The sequence below is a fragment of the Achroia grisella genome, unplaced genomic scaffold, assembly GCF_030625045.1.
Source record: "Achroia grisella isolate CSIRO2021 unplaced genomic scaffold, CSIRO_AGI_Agris_v1 utg474, whole genome shotgun sequence".
In the NCBI taxonomy this organism is placed as follows: Eukaryota; Metazoa; Arthropoda; class Insecta; order Lepidoptera; family Pyralidae; genus Achroia; species Achroia grisella.
The window spans coordinates 2,895,100-2,911,971 of NW_026712878.1; the positions used below are offsets into that span (position 1 = coordinate 2,895,100).

The 16,872-nt window shown below is 32.5% G+C and overlaps 1 protein-coding gene across 1 annotated transcript in view; it reads right to left on the reverse strand.

Annotated features, from left to right (window-relative positions):
- Positions 1–16,784, reverse strand: part of LOC131845554 (C-terminal-binding protein) — a 105,257-nt gene extending 88,473 nt beyond the window's left edge. The window contains exon 1 of the mRNA XM_059194627.1: positions 16,519–16,784. The gene's annotated coding sequence lies outside the window, so the exon portion shown is untranslated. The remainder of the gene's footprint in view (positions 1–16,518) is intronic.
- Between the last annotated feature and the right edge of the window lie 88 nt (positions 16,785–16,872).

Sequence of the window (16,872 nt, forward strand, 5' to 3'; positions counted from 1 at the left end):
TGATGATTATAGTTGTATATTAGTATAATAATTATTTATACTTTATTATATAATCACCTTAAAGAATTAGACACATGCAAACAAGACATAGCTACTACAGCTAAGATTTGTATAGAAATTATTCGTATATAAAGTATCTAAATAACTATTAACAAACATTGAGATTAGAAAAAAATCTTCAAAATTAGTGCAACTTCTATACAACTATGAGGCTAACATTAATGACGTTTTAACAAAATACATTTATTTATTTATTTATAAAAAATACATATTAAACTGTATATATGTTCCTAAATAAATAAACATAAAATATGTTCCTAAAAACACATCTACATTCAGAATGGAATATTCAAAATTCCGTGAACTGATACCATTTATACGTGTCGATCAAAGCGCTCAACCCTTCCTAACGCGTTAACAGGATATTAAAATTGGTGTTCAATTTCACTTTGTAAGCCAATTTATATAAATAAATATTAGCATATTGGACTGGTCTTATATACAATGCGAGTAACATATTAATATATCAAGACTTTAAATAAAATGTTCTCATATAGGCAAAAACCGTACCAGATGGAGGCAAATTGCGAGGAGATCTGTCGCCAAGGAGAACAACGAATACATACCATCATAAAAACCACAACCACTCTATCAAGAGTAAACTAAAGAATAAGAATATTAAGAATTAGTCCAGAGCAGGTTATAAAGACCATTTTACATTAATCACAATGATTCATTCCATATAAGCTATCAATGGAATCGTATTAATAAATTAATATTACGCCCTAAGCGCGAGAAACTTATTAGTCAGTGGATCATAAATAATGGTGCATATTATGATTAGAGCAAAGAAGAGTTTTAAATACACGAACAAGTAATGAGAGTTGTCAGTTAGTTAAGATATATTTTAGGTATTTATTTCAGACTTCGATGTCGAAATATAATCGAAAGGTATTATAATAAAATATTAAGTTTTAATTAGTAGTAGTAGTAATTATTAAATATATTATTAATACATTATTATTATATAAAGGTATATTTAATAGTACTTAATAGGCTTACTATTTTTGGCATTGTTCCCTTCTGTAATTAGTCTTACCGTGTATGGAAACAAGAAAGTTTCGAAGATTCAGTCTCATATAAACTCATAGAATACTGAGTAGCATACACATTATATATATCAAATGTATTTATTTCGTATACAGATAAAATAAATACTAATAAAAAATAATCCAATTACTATGGTAAAAGGCCTATATTAACACATCGACACAGAAAATATTGAATAATAACGAAAATAAACAAATAGGCGTATTTATTGCAAACTCAAAACATTTCACAGCAAACTAAGAGAGATAATGAAATTACAAAATAGGCTAGACTTCCTAATCGTTCACGGCGGAGACCTAATGAAGATTTACGATGGAAGTCGTCCACAATGCGATGGCGCGGACGCTTTGAAAAACAATTCCGTGGCAACGGATCGCAGTGCCCGTTTCGCTTACGTAGGCAAGCGTCAGTGGAAAAATGTCGTTCTCCCTTAGATAACATAAAAGCGAGCCAGGCTAACACGTAAGCAGAATTGCGAGAAACGTTTCTATTGTAATGCTCGTAGTACAGAATTCACTCAATATAACGCGACAGTCAGCTTTCCTTCGAGGTATTTTGTATAAGAACGGACAATATTTGCATATTCCTGGAACTTTATGATTGTTATCCGGCATCGTTTGTTTTATAGTGGAGTGTAGGTGTTGAAAGTTGAAACTAGGAGGAAAACTACTAACCGGGCGACGACGTTACAACGCGACAAATAAACCAATTGACCGTTTATGGGGGTCAAATTTGAACTACAGCTCCGTCAAACTTAAATTGCAAAAATAGCTTCGATTTTTATTAAAAATTATGATTATGATTTTGATTATGATTACACGGACAAAGCCGCGGAAAAAGCTAGGTAGGTTGCTATATGGGTATTAACTTTCCACAATAGATTTTCAAAATTTATTTAGTTCTTTCATACGTTCACGATTAATACTAATCTAATATAATTGTGAACACTGAAGTAAGGTCAGTTTAAGAAGACTTTTTTACAATTACTCGTATGTTTCAACGATAACCTTTTGCCATAAAGTATTGGAAATATTGGAACACTGTGGACACGAAATTAGATTGTGTGGCTTCATTGTAAACAACATTGGTACAGTAGCGTATATATTATACAATTTCACAGCCAATTAACTTTGAATGAAATCTGATTCCGAGAAAATATAATAATATTTTCTCTGAATCAATTCTAATTTCGGAATATTTCCTTAATGTAAAAATCTATATTAAAAATTTAATATAAAAGTGTAGTTGAAATAACATATCAATTTACAATAGTGTAAATAATTGTTTATTAGTTCAATCGAATTCATTCAATACTATTTACTTGAAAGCGAAACAAACATTCATCCATTCTCCCAAACTTTCGCATTAATGGAATAGATCGATAGATAAAATCTCTACTCCTATCAACTGAGACATATTTCATAATATTTGTATACTATTGAGATGTAAAAAGCCACTTCACTTGTAAATACAGACAAATGTAAAAACATACTAGTATTTAATTTTTCGGGAATATTCCATTTAATGCGTAGGCCGGACGTAAAACCATTTATAGTAAAGCCGCTTCAGTTAACATTTAAAATGTACACGCAGTGCGGTCTACCTAACCATTTTTGGTTGTAACTTTAAGTGTGCAATTTTATCACATGATACGTATACATTTTTATTTTTTTGTTACACTTATGTGTCTATAGATATGATTGGGGGTCAATGTTTAATAATCATTTTATACTAACTAATATTTTAAATACTGTTTGTTTAACGCTTAGGGGTTACCTAACTAATCTTCATACTCAATATACTAAGTAAAATTTGTAATCGAGAAAGACGTAGTTATAATTTTTTTATATCTTTATTGAGCAATAAATGTGTTCGTCACACCGGCGTACTCTTATATAAGTAATTAAAGACCTCACAATTTTTAAACGGCACTATAACGTAACAAATCTAAAAACCAAATACCCATCTACAGGCCCAAAATTCAATTAATGCGGACAATGGGCGCATGGTCAATTCCTTTGACAGGCAATGATCGACTTGTATGTTGTTATGGACACGGAATTCCTTATATAGATAATCTCAACTAAAAATAATGCGCTACGAATCTTCATAAATAATGTTTCTCTGAGTCTCTCGTAATCTTTGATTTCGTTTTTTATTATATTAATAAATATATCCTTCCGTGAATAAAGTTATCTTCGTAAACCTATTAGCAACATACTATTAAATGAAAATAAATCGACAAAATTACGCATATTTTTGAGACGAGGAAATTTACAGCATAATGAAATCCGCTAGCACACTACCATCAACATTAGACGTGTTTTATAATCAGCGGAGCAATGTACGTAAACAAAAGAGTGGCGTTCACGCGTAGGATCTCATCAACAAAGCGGTCGCATAAATTGTCTCAGACCTTTTCAAACAAGCCGTGTTGAAGCCTAGTTCGCCACGGCCACGCCGGCTTACGTTCTGTAGCTGACACACCATTCTGCAAAAACAACGTGCCTCCGCAATACTACAATAGGTGGCTGAGTCGAGCGGTTTCCTCCCCCCTCCATAGCGCCACCCGACACCTCCCCCTCCGCGCCGCTCGCGACTTGTATGAGTCAGCACAGAGCTAGATCAAATTCGACGTTGCGCGACTTTAGTGGCTTGTTTTTCGACAAAATCTACGCTTTTTCTTTTAATAAAGCAAGGTAGCAACGGTGATATTAGCCGTAATAAAAACAATATTCATAGAGGACACAAACCAGCGCAAAGAATACGTACTATAACAAAATCGCTAGTACACAAGGTAGTGAATATAGATCAAATCCTTTAAAACTTAAGAGGACGTTTGAAAGATGTTATAATAAAATAAAAGAATCTTTACATAAATAATTCTACAACAGTTAATTGAGCAGGTACTTAATCCAATTTCTAATTACTGGGCTACAAACAAATCTATGTAACTATTGAAGTTATTGAAGAGTAAGTAAATATATTTTATTGGTAAGTGTGTAACAACATTTAGAAGCTGTTTGTGATGAGGCTAAACATCTGGCACACAAAAGAGCGAGATAACAAAGCGTTCAAAAGGTGAATAACATTGTCGGAAACGTACTCGCGCCTCGCTTTTCGATACAAAATAAATCCAATTAGCCATCCCATCTCGCCGGCTTTCATTAACCGGCGAATAAGCGGAAACTGTAAAAAAAACCGGGAAAACGGGCTTCGCGAAAACGGCTTACACAAGACGCCATTAAATACATTTTAATGATCACGATGCGGTATAAAGCGGGTGTTTAATTACTTTTAGTGTACGATAAAATACCTTGACGCCTAAAATGGTCGCTAGCAATGACGATAGACGGTTGAAATGTAACACACACCATCATTTAAAAGGAAAAAATGAAAAAGCCGTCGATATAATGAACAGAAAGACATGGTTGGTTCAAAGATGTACCCTCCCTATTAAAAAAAAAAACTAAAAAAAGCTTATTAAAAAACTATATTTTCATACTTCAACTTTCAATACGAAATATCAGCAATGAAATTACTGAATGACACAATAGAGGCAAAATACGTGGTTGGTTTCGTTAATTAGAAAAGATGCACGAGAGAACAAATAGAAGCTACATTGCCAATCAGATACACATGCATAGATAACAACCTTACAACATACCTCATGCATGCTATGTCGACTAAAATTGATACAACAAAAAGAAAATAGTGCCAACTATGAACTTAGCACAAGCTATAAGGAGATCAACCGACAATAATAATTTACTAAATGTATCTTGGTACTGCGTGCGTGAATGCTAGTAAAATATATTCGTTGCATTGCGGAGACCTATTTGGTACCACAACTTTTTTTTCTTGTGTATTTTCTTTCTTTCATTATTATCTGACAAATAATATTTAAGAATAATATTAGTACAGAACTTGGTTATTTGTTTTGTTAAGACTATCTCGCAGAGGATGTGCCATTAGTCTAGCATTCCAGCGTTTCAGTGTATAACCACGTTCAATAGAAACAAACAATAGTTCCGAGCCCGCGCAAATTATTCGCATGTTGATAAAGCACTGGGAACATTTCTAACGGTATTGGCTCACATGAGAATTTTTAGCTTTAATTAGTGTCCATTCAGTATGTTAATCAGCTATTGTGCGGAGGCTAATGGGTTTTCTATACTGATATATAGCACAGTGTCGTTAAAAACAAACGCATAGCTGTTCATTGCCCCGTCATTCTCAAAGTTATTGGCTATTAATACCATTTGATGGGTCAAACCTTTATTTTCGTTTTAATAGTAAACTAAAATGTGTGGGTTATTATATTTAGAGTACGTCGTCATACAAGGCTCTATCTATACTCTATGCTCTAGTAATATACTTAAGATGGTATAAAATAAATCTGAGACGGTGGTAGTCCCCTACCACTTTAAAATCTGGATACGTCAAGTGTTGAGATTACCACCAGCAGCATTGGTAGTGGTTCTGACTACGTCATCTGGAATAACAGTCGTAGCAGTATACACAGAGTATATAGATTATATATTTTTATCATCATTATCAACAGAAAGCTACCACCAAAGCTGCACAGAGCATTAAAAAAATATACCTGACATATGAATATAAAAAGCATATGAAGTAAATCAATAAGCAAAGACTTAATCGACTACAAAAGCACTTCACTATCTGGCATTAATCATACATAAATCAAAACTTGTCACTCCTTCAAAATGTGCGTTTTTTTTTACACAAAACAAGCACCAATTTACATACAACAATGCGTCTATGTAATGGATGAGGTCACATCACCACAAATAAATTAAGTTGTAGTGGCAAAAACAACTCATATGGACACGATTATATATTTAAATTAACTTTAAATCGTGGCAGTATGCTGTCATGTTGTCGTACGTAAAACGTACCTATCTATTATAAATTTAATAGGCTGTTTTACAATGTCTTGATATTTATAGAAATAGGAACTTTCCAATGTGAAACAATCGAAATGAGGTCAGTATGAAAATACTGCTTTATCGAGTATACGGAAATCCCATCAAAAACATAAATGTGAAATGATAGCCGAGTTTAATATTATGATATATGCCTTGATTGTTGACTTCTACGACAAAAGAGATGAGATCTAAATGGGTGCCAAGTTCAATGGTCTGTCCTGAAATGTATTTATAACAATATAAAATATCATTTCTTCTTATAACTTAGGATAATATACTGTAGCCTAAGGTCTAACTTGGCTAGTATAAGTTGAAATAGAATCAATTAAAGTGAAAAATTGTAGTAAAATGATAATTACCTATCTGCATACCAAATTTGTACTTCCTAGGTCATCTGGAAGTGGGTTATAATTTTGATCTATAGTTGATCAGTGATAAAAATGACGATTTTTGGACATTAATATCTAAATAACCGTTTGAGATATGTTTATGAAATTTGGAACACATATTTATCTCGCAAGTCTCAATATATCAACCAAATTTGATTTTTGTGTGAAAGAGTTTTTGAGTTATGAGGGGGTCTGCTCCAAATGGTTCGTGTAAATATACACACGGTGCTGCAGGCCAGTTTACTTGAAACTCGGCTTGACACGCTACCGCGTGTCTAGATAGGTGTTGAAGTAGATCACGTGGTGAACCTTTAATTTTTTTTTATAGGTGATAATTGATTATTTACACTGTCGGGGCACTAGTGGTGGACGATAAGATAAGCGTGAGGTCAGTTCAATCAGTTCATCATAACAAATTCATCAGGAATTGATCACGATAGGTACCACGGGGTTTCCCCCTTGGAACCCAGTGTGGAGGTCAACCTATTTTTCTAACTTCTGTAAAATCTGTCAGCCCCGGGGGAACCTAACGTACTGCCAAAGTACAACCGACAAAAAACTATAAGTTATACTCCTCTCCCGAGCACCTTTAGAGTTTAGAAATTAGCATTACAGCACTTATTTTAATTGGATCTATTTCAAAGAACAAAAGTAGAAAAAAGGAAATTCTGAATATTATGTGTAAGTTTCACGACAAAACGGCTGAAACTCAATTAAATTTAATTGATTTGTTAAAAATACATACGAAATCGCGGGTTTGTCTATATAATCGAAATTTTAAGATACTAGTATCTTCAAAACCATAAATTTCTATTATTCGTGTGCAAAATTATATACATACCAAAATTAAAATACAAGTCATAATTTAATATTAATAGAGGCTTTGAACGTTATTATAATATATTCTGTGGCTCTGCTTGATAAATATATGCATACCACCACTATGGCCGTTGTTTACAGAGTTACGGTGCATGGCAAACAAGTTGAACAAAATCATTGACACCTAAATAAATTGGGTAGATAATATATACGCCATGCTTCAACTGAATAGACTTTATTGTTCATTCTTCGACTAGTAAATATGAAACCAAAAGGCATACATAATTCTAGGAAATAATTCTCGACTCTGGAAAGTTGCTGAAATCTTGAAAATAATTACCCAAAGCCAAATTAAAAAAATATATTACTTTCCCATCTCCTACGTCAGCACGTTTAATGACCTCACGTTCTAGTGAAACAAAAGAGAAAAATGTAAAAGAGAGAAAGAATTTTAGACTTGTTCATATTAGCAGGGTCATTCCTAATGTCCATAACAACGTGACCGAAGGCATAGCAAGTGGTCCAATCTGGAAATTAAATTCGATATTATATCATTGGATTTCGACCCTTTCATGCCTTTAAAACAGACATTAGTAACATATTAATCATTTTATAGCAAGAACTGATATTTTTAGATATATTCTGTTTTGTAGTACTTTAAACTGGATTTGATTGAAATAAATATTAAGATTAGATTCCAGAGGAGACCTATTGTTCTAATGTAACGCACATTTGGCTTGCACTCAAAAAATAATAGCACACCGGAATGGACAACAATTGGCAAAGCAATTGCTTGGCCTGGCTTTTCTGGACACATCCGTGACATCATAGTCAATTTCAAATTAAAAACGTTGCCAAATTAAAAGTACTCAAATACTCAGACAATGTCATACTAAGCAGACCACTTCATCTAATACGCCCTAAAAAAATTCATCTCATTTTATCTCGAGACTTTTTAAAAGCTTATTCAATTAATTTAAGTGTCGTAGAGCCTTTTAAATTAAAATGAGATTCGTTCGTATCCTCCATTTCCCAAACCTGAGCTCGTAGCGACAGCTTTCAGCAATTAAGATCATAAAAAAGTACATATTTACCATCAAGGTTTAATATTTCTTTATTCATAATGTTCCTAAAATACAAGTTGACACTTTTAATCGGTAAATTGCTAGTCGACGATCAACAATCGGTCAAGCAGCTTGGTATAGGGTTATATTTCGAGTTTTTAATTTTTTGCACTTATTTGTTTGTGTATTGTTCTAATCAATCCTATGACATTCTAGTAAAACTAGGGATTATATATTATTACTCCCTCATCACATCCACAAGGATACTATGTGATCTTTATTTATGACTTTTCAAAACCGCCGTATTAGTTTACGTGATGACATTGAAACAAACTGACTATTATATGTACAAATTTATAACGATCTTATGGAGAAATAAAATCACTAATAACATTTTTTGGACAAATAAAAAAAAATGTCATGTGCTCATAGCTAATCTCATTAAACGTCAGCTAAAACATTAAACAGTAGGTATAATTACCGTATATGTAGTTTAATCTTTATTAGCTTTGACGAACACACTACCACTTAATTACATAGTTGCGTAACAGAGATCACTAATTAATCTCGAAGGGCGATACATCCCTCTCGAATTCTCCTTTGTGGTAAAATCACAATACCTATTTGATCACAATAGGTACATGAATGCTTTGTGCGACCAACGTACCGTGTGAATACAACTAAGATTCTATCAAGGCAAGGTAATACAAACTTAAGTATATCTCATCATAATTTTACAGTAATGTTCCCTCTATTGGATTACATTGCTGTTTGTAATGCCAAAATTGAAACTTGGACAAAATCCGCCGATTTTTTCCCGAATCCAAGAAAATTCCTAATAGGTTAAGACTTCGCTGGTCTAGTTTACTTCCGATGGTCGCAGGTTCGATTTTTCGCAAAGTATAAACATTTGAATTCATAAGTGTGATTGCTTGTATTGATCTGTGTGTTTTCCTTGTATATTACGAAAAAATGTATGATGCATTTCTATCAGTTTTCCCGTACCTACCGAAAATACAAGTTCTGCTTAGCTTGGGACTAGATCGAGCTGTTTAAATTGTCCTGGGGTTATTTTATTTTTACTAAATATATTGTATTTATTTGTGATTATTTTAGCGATATCTTCGTTAATTCCTAAACCGATGTTATTAATTTCATATGAAATAGAAGAAGCCCGCAGAAGACGAGTTGACAAGGGTGTGTCCTCAATAAGACATGACTATCATTTACCCATGAAGTTAATCAAATAAAAATTAAAGGTTGAACCGATTTGTCTTATTCGAACTTGAAATCAATTTTGCTAATAATGTCGATTAATAAACTGAATCTAACACAGCCGTTACACACATAACAATGATTTCCACTACATTTGTATAAATATTCACACAATAGTACACATGTGTTTAACAATCTCCAGACAACAATGTATATTTTGCATTTGTTACTATGCAGGCGCGAGCTTATCACCAATTGTAATAATACAAAACACGTAGCTCCCAACGAATAATCAATATGACATCATTTCGACAATAATACGAGTCCGTTGGTAATTACAATTTTAATAGGTCGGTCAGCGAGGGTTGCCACCCCCGATAGCCAGGGGCAGGAGGGGGGGAGTCGATAGGGGGAGGCAATAACGGCCTGCAGCACAATAAAGCGGTGCTGAACTCGCGTTATACCGTTAGATAATATTGAACGATTGTATTGGTACGCGATTTCGAAAATCGGTTCGTTGTTGTAAAAATGAAATTACTTGCTCCGACAGTGTAATAACTGCTATTTTAAACATACATTGTAGGTACATATCGAAATGCATAGTGCAAATTGGGAGATAAATTGATATAACAGGAATAGTAAACGTTACAATATCCAGAGACAGAAGTTACGGAGCTTAAATCGATTTCTGAGGATGAGCACAAATCTACCATGGGAAATGCGTCCCTGGAGCGTAGAGTGCAGGCTAGGTCCAATATAGTGCCTGACTGACTTTGATTGCCAATAGATAAAATTGGCTGCACTATACAGTAGAGGTGAGGAAATGGGGGTCTATACATAATATAAGATTAGAAAATAACTAACAATTTAATACAATCTACAAGGCTGTTTAATACAAGACTACACATTGTACAAAGATTAGATCAACCGGTATTATCCAAACAATCTTTGCCATTTTGAAAAATATTAAGTTTTCTATATAAATAATAAGTATGCCAGTGATAAAAAATAGTAAATAACTAAAGTGCGAAATAAAACATTTAATACTGAAAGCTAAGTAAAGCCTGACTACTCCCCTGAAACGGAAAGCAAAATCGCGTGATCGGTGATGGCTTTTAAACTTTTTATGGTGTTTGTGAATGGAATCAGGCGTTCGTTGTAAAACGAAATTACTATAAATAAAACAGTTGTACACATCAGCGCATTGTTTCTCTCTATAGTATAGATATAGATTCAACATGGAAGGACATCATAGACGATCTTTCGTAGAGAAAATAAAAATAAAATAAGGAGAAGAAAGTTTGGTTTAAAATATTTATTTGTTATAGTTCAGGTTCAATGTTCTTATTAAAATTATGATGCGTGTTCTTTTTTTACTTATCTTTCAGCTTCCGTATATGACTCCCGCTCCAGTCATATACGGAAAGAGCTGACTATTACAATGACTATTAAAAGAAATCTTTAATTATTGTAATAAATCTGTTTTTTCTCAAGAGGGCTCACAGAGAAGCAGTCATAAAAAGACAAAAAATAGGTATCAAAATAATATAAAATTTATAAAAAGAATGGTGGACAAGCTGCCGGCAAAACCGTATTTATCCACAGTGAAACAAAAATGCAAATATCATGCACCCTTACTAATAAAATATAGGTTTTATTAGTAAGGGTGCACTTCTATTCTAACAAAATAATACATTTAATAAATGAAGAAGAATATTGTTCGAATTAAAAGAACAAAACAGTTCAAAAGCTATAATAGGTTAATTAAACGTTTGACGTCTTCATGAATGAGGGGTATAGTGCTGGGAAATTAGCCCTTTGACAGAAACACGCAGACAAAAATTGCTTGTAAAAACTAGTCCCGGAACAAATCTACCGATTATTGTAAACGAGTAAATCGATGAGTCGATCGCCGAGCGAGTGAGCCGGTTGTATATATATATGTACATATGTGTATACATACGGCGCGAACGGATGTGGTCTGTGCACACACCGGTATTTACCGAGCCGACTCATGGGTGTCATTATAAAACGATTTATAATAGTCGCGATCGCATGGAAAAATGTCTGGGAAAAGTAGTGCGCGACGCTCCGGCGGGCAACAATAAAAACAAGTGATGTTCGAATTTGTATGCAATCTGTGTTCATCAGACATACGTTTTAATTCATTACAATAATAATTGTAATAAAAATAAACGTTTGAGATTTAATAGATTACATTTAAGAATGGCATATGATTAAAAATATTAAGAGAATTTTCGAAACTAATTTGTTTAGTACATATTTAGTACAATTAGTTTTTAACATTACTATTAACTAGGATTAACACGACCAATTGCAAAATGAATAGTTGAATCCAAATATCAGTTTTGAACAAGATATCCTGTATATTACACAAAACTTCCAATTCCATACAAAATATACAATTTGATTAAACCATGTGTCACATTCGGTTAAAATGACACCTACAATGAAAAGTAACAGTTAGATATCATTTATTATCTACACCAATATTATAATCACTAAAGTATTCGTCTGTCTATTTGGTGGTTACCTTTTCACAACAAAATCAGCGAACGGATCATTACCGTAGAAATTACCCGTATCATGAGAACGGACATAGGCCATCTTGCATCTAAAAATTGGCAGATAAATCACGGGAAACGGCCAGTATTACATATACGGTTAGATTGTTAACTTTCACGTCTTTGAGGCTTACCTAATGACAATGAAATTTCGCATTTACGTAACATTCGGGATGCAGATGGACATAGATAGACCAGTACATCATCGTGGGCAGACAGATCGGTATATTCATATCTATCTCCACAGATATGATCTATACATATATCCCGATCAACCATGATAACGCGAAACAAGTCAAGGACAGAATCTAACCTACATATTTTTAACCTTAAATCTTTTACGGTCAAAAGAATAATCGCCAACCCTATAATGATCAGTGTAGGATATATCTGCGATAACGAACTACAGTAGGTATATTTATCTCGCTATACACTGTATAGGTAACTATTGCTTTGTGGATATGCCGAAGCGATCCGATCCTCTGTATGCGATATACGTGTTGCTATGTACGTACATATACACTCTGAAGAGCAGGTATATCACATAAGTATGCGAATTACCAAGAATTGTTTTTCTATACGCTCTCATTAATAATTTAATAATATTTTATATTACAAGTTACACTTTATAGTAACAACGTATTAGTTACGTTTAGTCTATTTTTTGTTCTTTAGTTAATTCTAAATATTATTGTTTATATTATTTATCTTTTTGAGACACAAAATTAATTTTTACATAGTATAAAATGAAATCGCTGAGATCTTTTAAACCACGCGACGAATTTTAAATCAGTTTTTAACAATAGATAGTGATTTATGAGGAAGCTTTATATGTATAATACATTTATACCCGTGCAAAGCCGGGCAGAGAAGCTAGTAAATGATAAATTGCACAAACGGAACTCTATTCATATGTTTATAGCTGTGATTAAAATTTAATTGTGCAAAAAATAAAAATAATAAAACGACTAAGACTGTTATTTTATACTTTATTTATTTGGCCCGTGACACATACTTCCATCAACTATCAGCGACAGATTTGAGGTTGTCGCACTATCTAGCAGAGAAAACACGCACTCTCCTACGCTACGTTACTTCCTTTTAGAAACAAAAAGAAACATCTTTTATTTAGGTCATTCATTGTATATTTGACCGAACTGTCGTTTTTAGAATTAAGAATACAAATTTCGGACTTGGCAATATTCGGCTAAGTGATTTTAGTATCTTTTTAGTTAGTTTTATTTAACTGTGTTAATAAATTTCCGTCATAATTATTTGATTGCAATGTTTTAATACCTACAATAGTCATATAGACAAAGTAAAAATGTATGCAAAAAGGGAATAATTCAAGCCAAACTGACGAGTATGTGGGACGGCGTTAAAAACGTTAAAAGTCAACGGTGTGCATAACTTTTAGAACTACATGTAGTTTCATGCGATTTTTGAAGTGTTATTGTTATTATATGATAACATATCGCTTTGAACGTTTATGCTGTATCTACGATAGCAAATTTCAAGGAAATTGAGTAATATACGTTGATAGTCCTCATACCTCGCTATAAATGATATGACGGATTTAAAAACCTATACATAATATAAACATCATGAACAATTTTACTCACATTCATTATCGTCTACATTTTACCATTTTAATTTTTAATCCATACTAATATTATTAATCAGAATATATTTCTGTCCATCGATTTGTTGTTTTCTCAACATCATCTCTTCACATCTAAACAGACTTTAATGAAAGATGACATGTAGGTAAAGTTATCATAAGGACAGACTATTTTTTTATGTCAAAGAAGGATCTAGAAGGGTCTGATACATGTGAAGATATATTGCTGTAGGCGAAGTCGCGGGTAACAGTTGTGCCAGAATAAATAGCACATGTTGTGGTAGTACAATGACACCGCGTTACACGAATCATAAATCTTAATTACATAAACCGCTCAGTTTAATAGGTCTCACACTGCGAGCGTAATATTAACGAACTGCTACATTTTAATCGGCGGGTTATATAAAAAGACTACACAAGAGTTAAGCTGTTGATATGCAAACTTTCATCCCCTGTTTCAATCTCTTTGAGATCACTTATCTAGATAAAAATAAGCCTATTTCCACGCTCGTGATACAATCTATCGTCACATCAATAGTCATTAAAATGTATTCAGTATAGTTATCAAAAGTTAATAAAACAGACACTTTTGAAGTTACACTATTTGTATGGCTTAACATAATCCAATTCATTATATTTGAATTCTGAAGTAATACCAAAGTTACCATTGTTACAGTATGAACTCTAGTAATATTAATGAAAACATTCCTACTTTCATTAATTCTGTTTGTTATTAACAATTCAAAATTTGCCTTTGTGATTTTATTAAACAAATGAATGAAACTTGCAAAAGAATTTGAGCAAGAGTAAAACCCAACTGTAAACAAATACAAAAGCTAAATAGGTAAATAATGAAAGGCACAACTTGCAAATGAAATCCATTCAAAGTTTTCAATTCAAACTTAGTTGAGCGAAAAGTCAGTACTAATTTAACTTTTCTGTGGTATGAACAATGTTTCTTCAATGTTCCAGTGTAAACATTGTTGTGCAAAATGTTTGTGTAAAATTACATTTTTTCTATCTTTCTTAAGTATTCCAATATTGTTATCATTGTAGTAGACAAAATGAGTCAAACCTCAATCACACTCTAATTCCTTTTTGTACTTGAACTTGTAATGCAATACAGTAAATAACATTTGTAGTTACAATTAAATTAAAATTCTTACTTATCCTCCTCACAGAAAAAAACAAACATTTACATACACTATTATGTACATATATATATAAATATGTATAAACATACAACAATGAACAACAGAAAGATACAACAATGGGTGGCCTATTAGCTTAAAAGTGATTACTTCCAGTTCCTTCTATGATACAATATATACACAACTTTCTGAGTTCAAAAATAATGTGTAATAATTTAAATTTACAACATAATATAAAATGTATTAAGAATGGTATGATTCATTTGTAACACAATAAATGAATAAAACAATGTATTATGATTAAATAATCAATAGGTTTATTCAAATAAACCCAGACTGAATTTAATTACTTCATGAATAAACTAAATGTTATCAGTGAACCTACACATAAGACAAGTGGGGAAACCACACAATAACAGATAAAGACAAAAAAAAACTATCCGAGTTACTTCTGAACTCTTTGATTACTAAAGGTTTTAAAAAGCAATTAATTGACACCTAATTCTCAACTATACTAAAATACTCATCAATCTTATCTCCCTAAATAAAAAATAAGTGAATGTAAAATTATTTGTTATTCATTCTAAAGTTCTTTTAAGTCTTAATTAGCAATATTTTCCTTTTCTTGTGTCTAGAAAAATAAATTTCTCAAGTTTTACAATAGAAGTTCAATAAAGAAACAATTACAGAAGTTCACTAGAACATATATTTAAATTTACAATACAGTGTATGTAAATATTAATTTGCAGATATACTAAACTAATATACAATCAAACAATTCTACTAAGTAAATATAAGAGTTTTCTCTACAAGACTTTACTAACACCATCATCACTGTAACAATCCACTATTTATTCACTGCAAGGAAATTATTTTCCCATAAGAAAATATATTGGCTATGCTACTAATCTGCATATTTGTAAAATTAAAATACTAGCCATTATAAAGCATAAAATATTATAGCATTATTTAGAATTAAGTAGATTTTTTACACAAATTCATTACATAAACCTTTTCTATTGGATAATAAGTAGACATATTCCTGAATTAACGTTAAATGTTGATGATTTAGATATTAAAATAATTACCTAGTCGACTATTAATTAATATTAGTGTAACAATAATATATGGTTAATAATTCGTTAGAGGTTATAAGATTTTGTATACCTTTTAAAAAGTTCAAAAAGCACTTTTTAACCACAAAAGCAGAATTGCAAAATATATCACATACAAATTCACAACTTTAATTTACTTTATTTATCTTATAATCACAAAACTGCGTCACAATCAGATAATCCCAAATTTTTGGAAATAGGTCAAAGGCTGTCTATCTTAGGGTATAATTATATGGAACGAACTTCTAGAAAGTGGGATCACGACCAACACGTTTCTTACGAAGCCAAGTTGTGACGCGTCGGCGTCGGTGCCGCGAGAATGTCGCCCGTCAGCCATCACATCACAGCACCGCGCCGCGCCGCTACATGCTACCGCTATGACGCTATCACAAACTAGCAAATTACTACTCGAGTGTATCAAAAACAGCATTCAAAATATCAATCAACCTATTAATACTCTTAAAACACTAACTACAATAGTAAATACAGAAGAAACTCACCGTAAATAGGCTGAATCCAACAACAAAGAATCTCCAGCCACGCGCTCCAATTAAAGGGCACACACAAATCACGAAAACACAGGTTATGCTGCAAATTAATTACACAAAGCAGTTTATTTTGTCCACAGTCAATATGTAATGGGAATTATATACGTAGTTAATAGTTTTTCGGTGTATCAATCACAAATCCAAGAAAGTATAGCGAGAAGGACCGCCAGCAACGTACAAAATGGCGGATTTGCGTAACGAAAGTGACGCGCTGACGCGCCGACAAAACCATGGACAAAAATCTTTCGTCTATGCTTCCATTCGGATGCATTCGCTTTACCTAAATTAACTGTTATTTTAATTTTA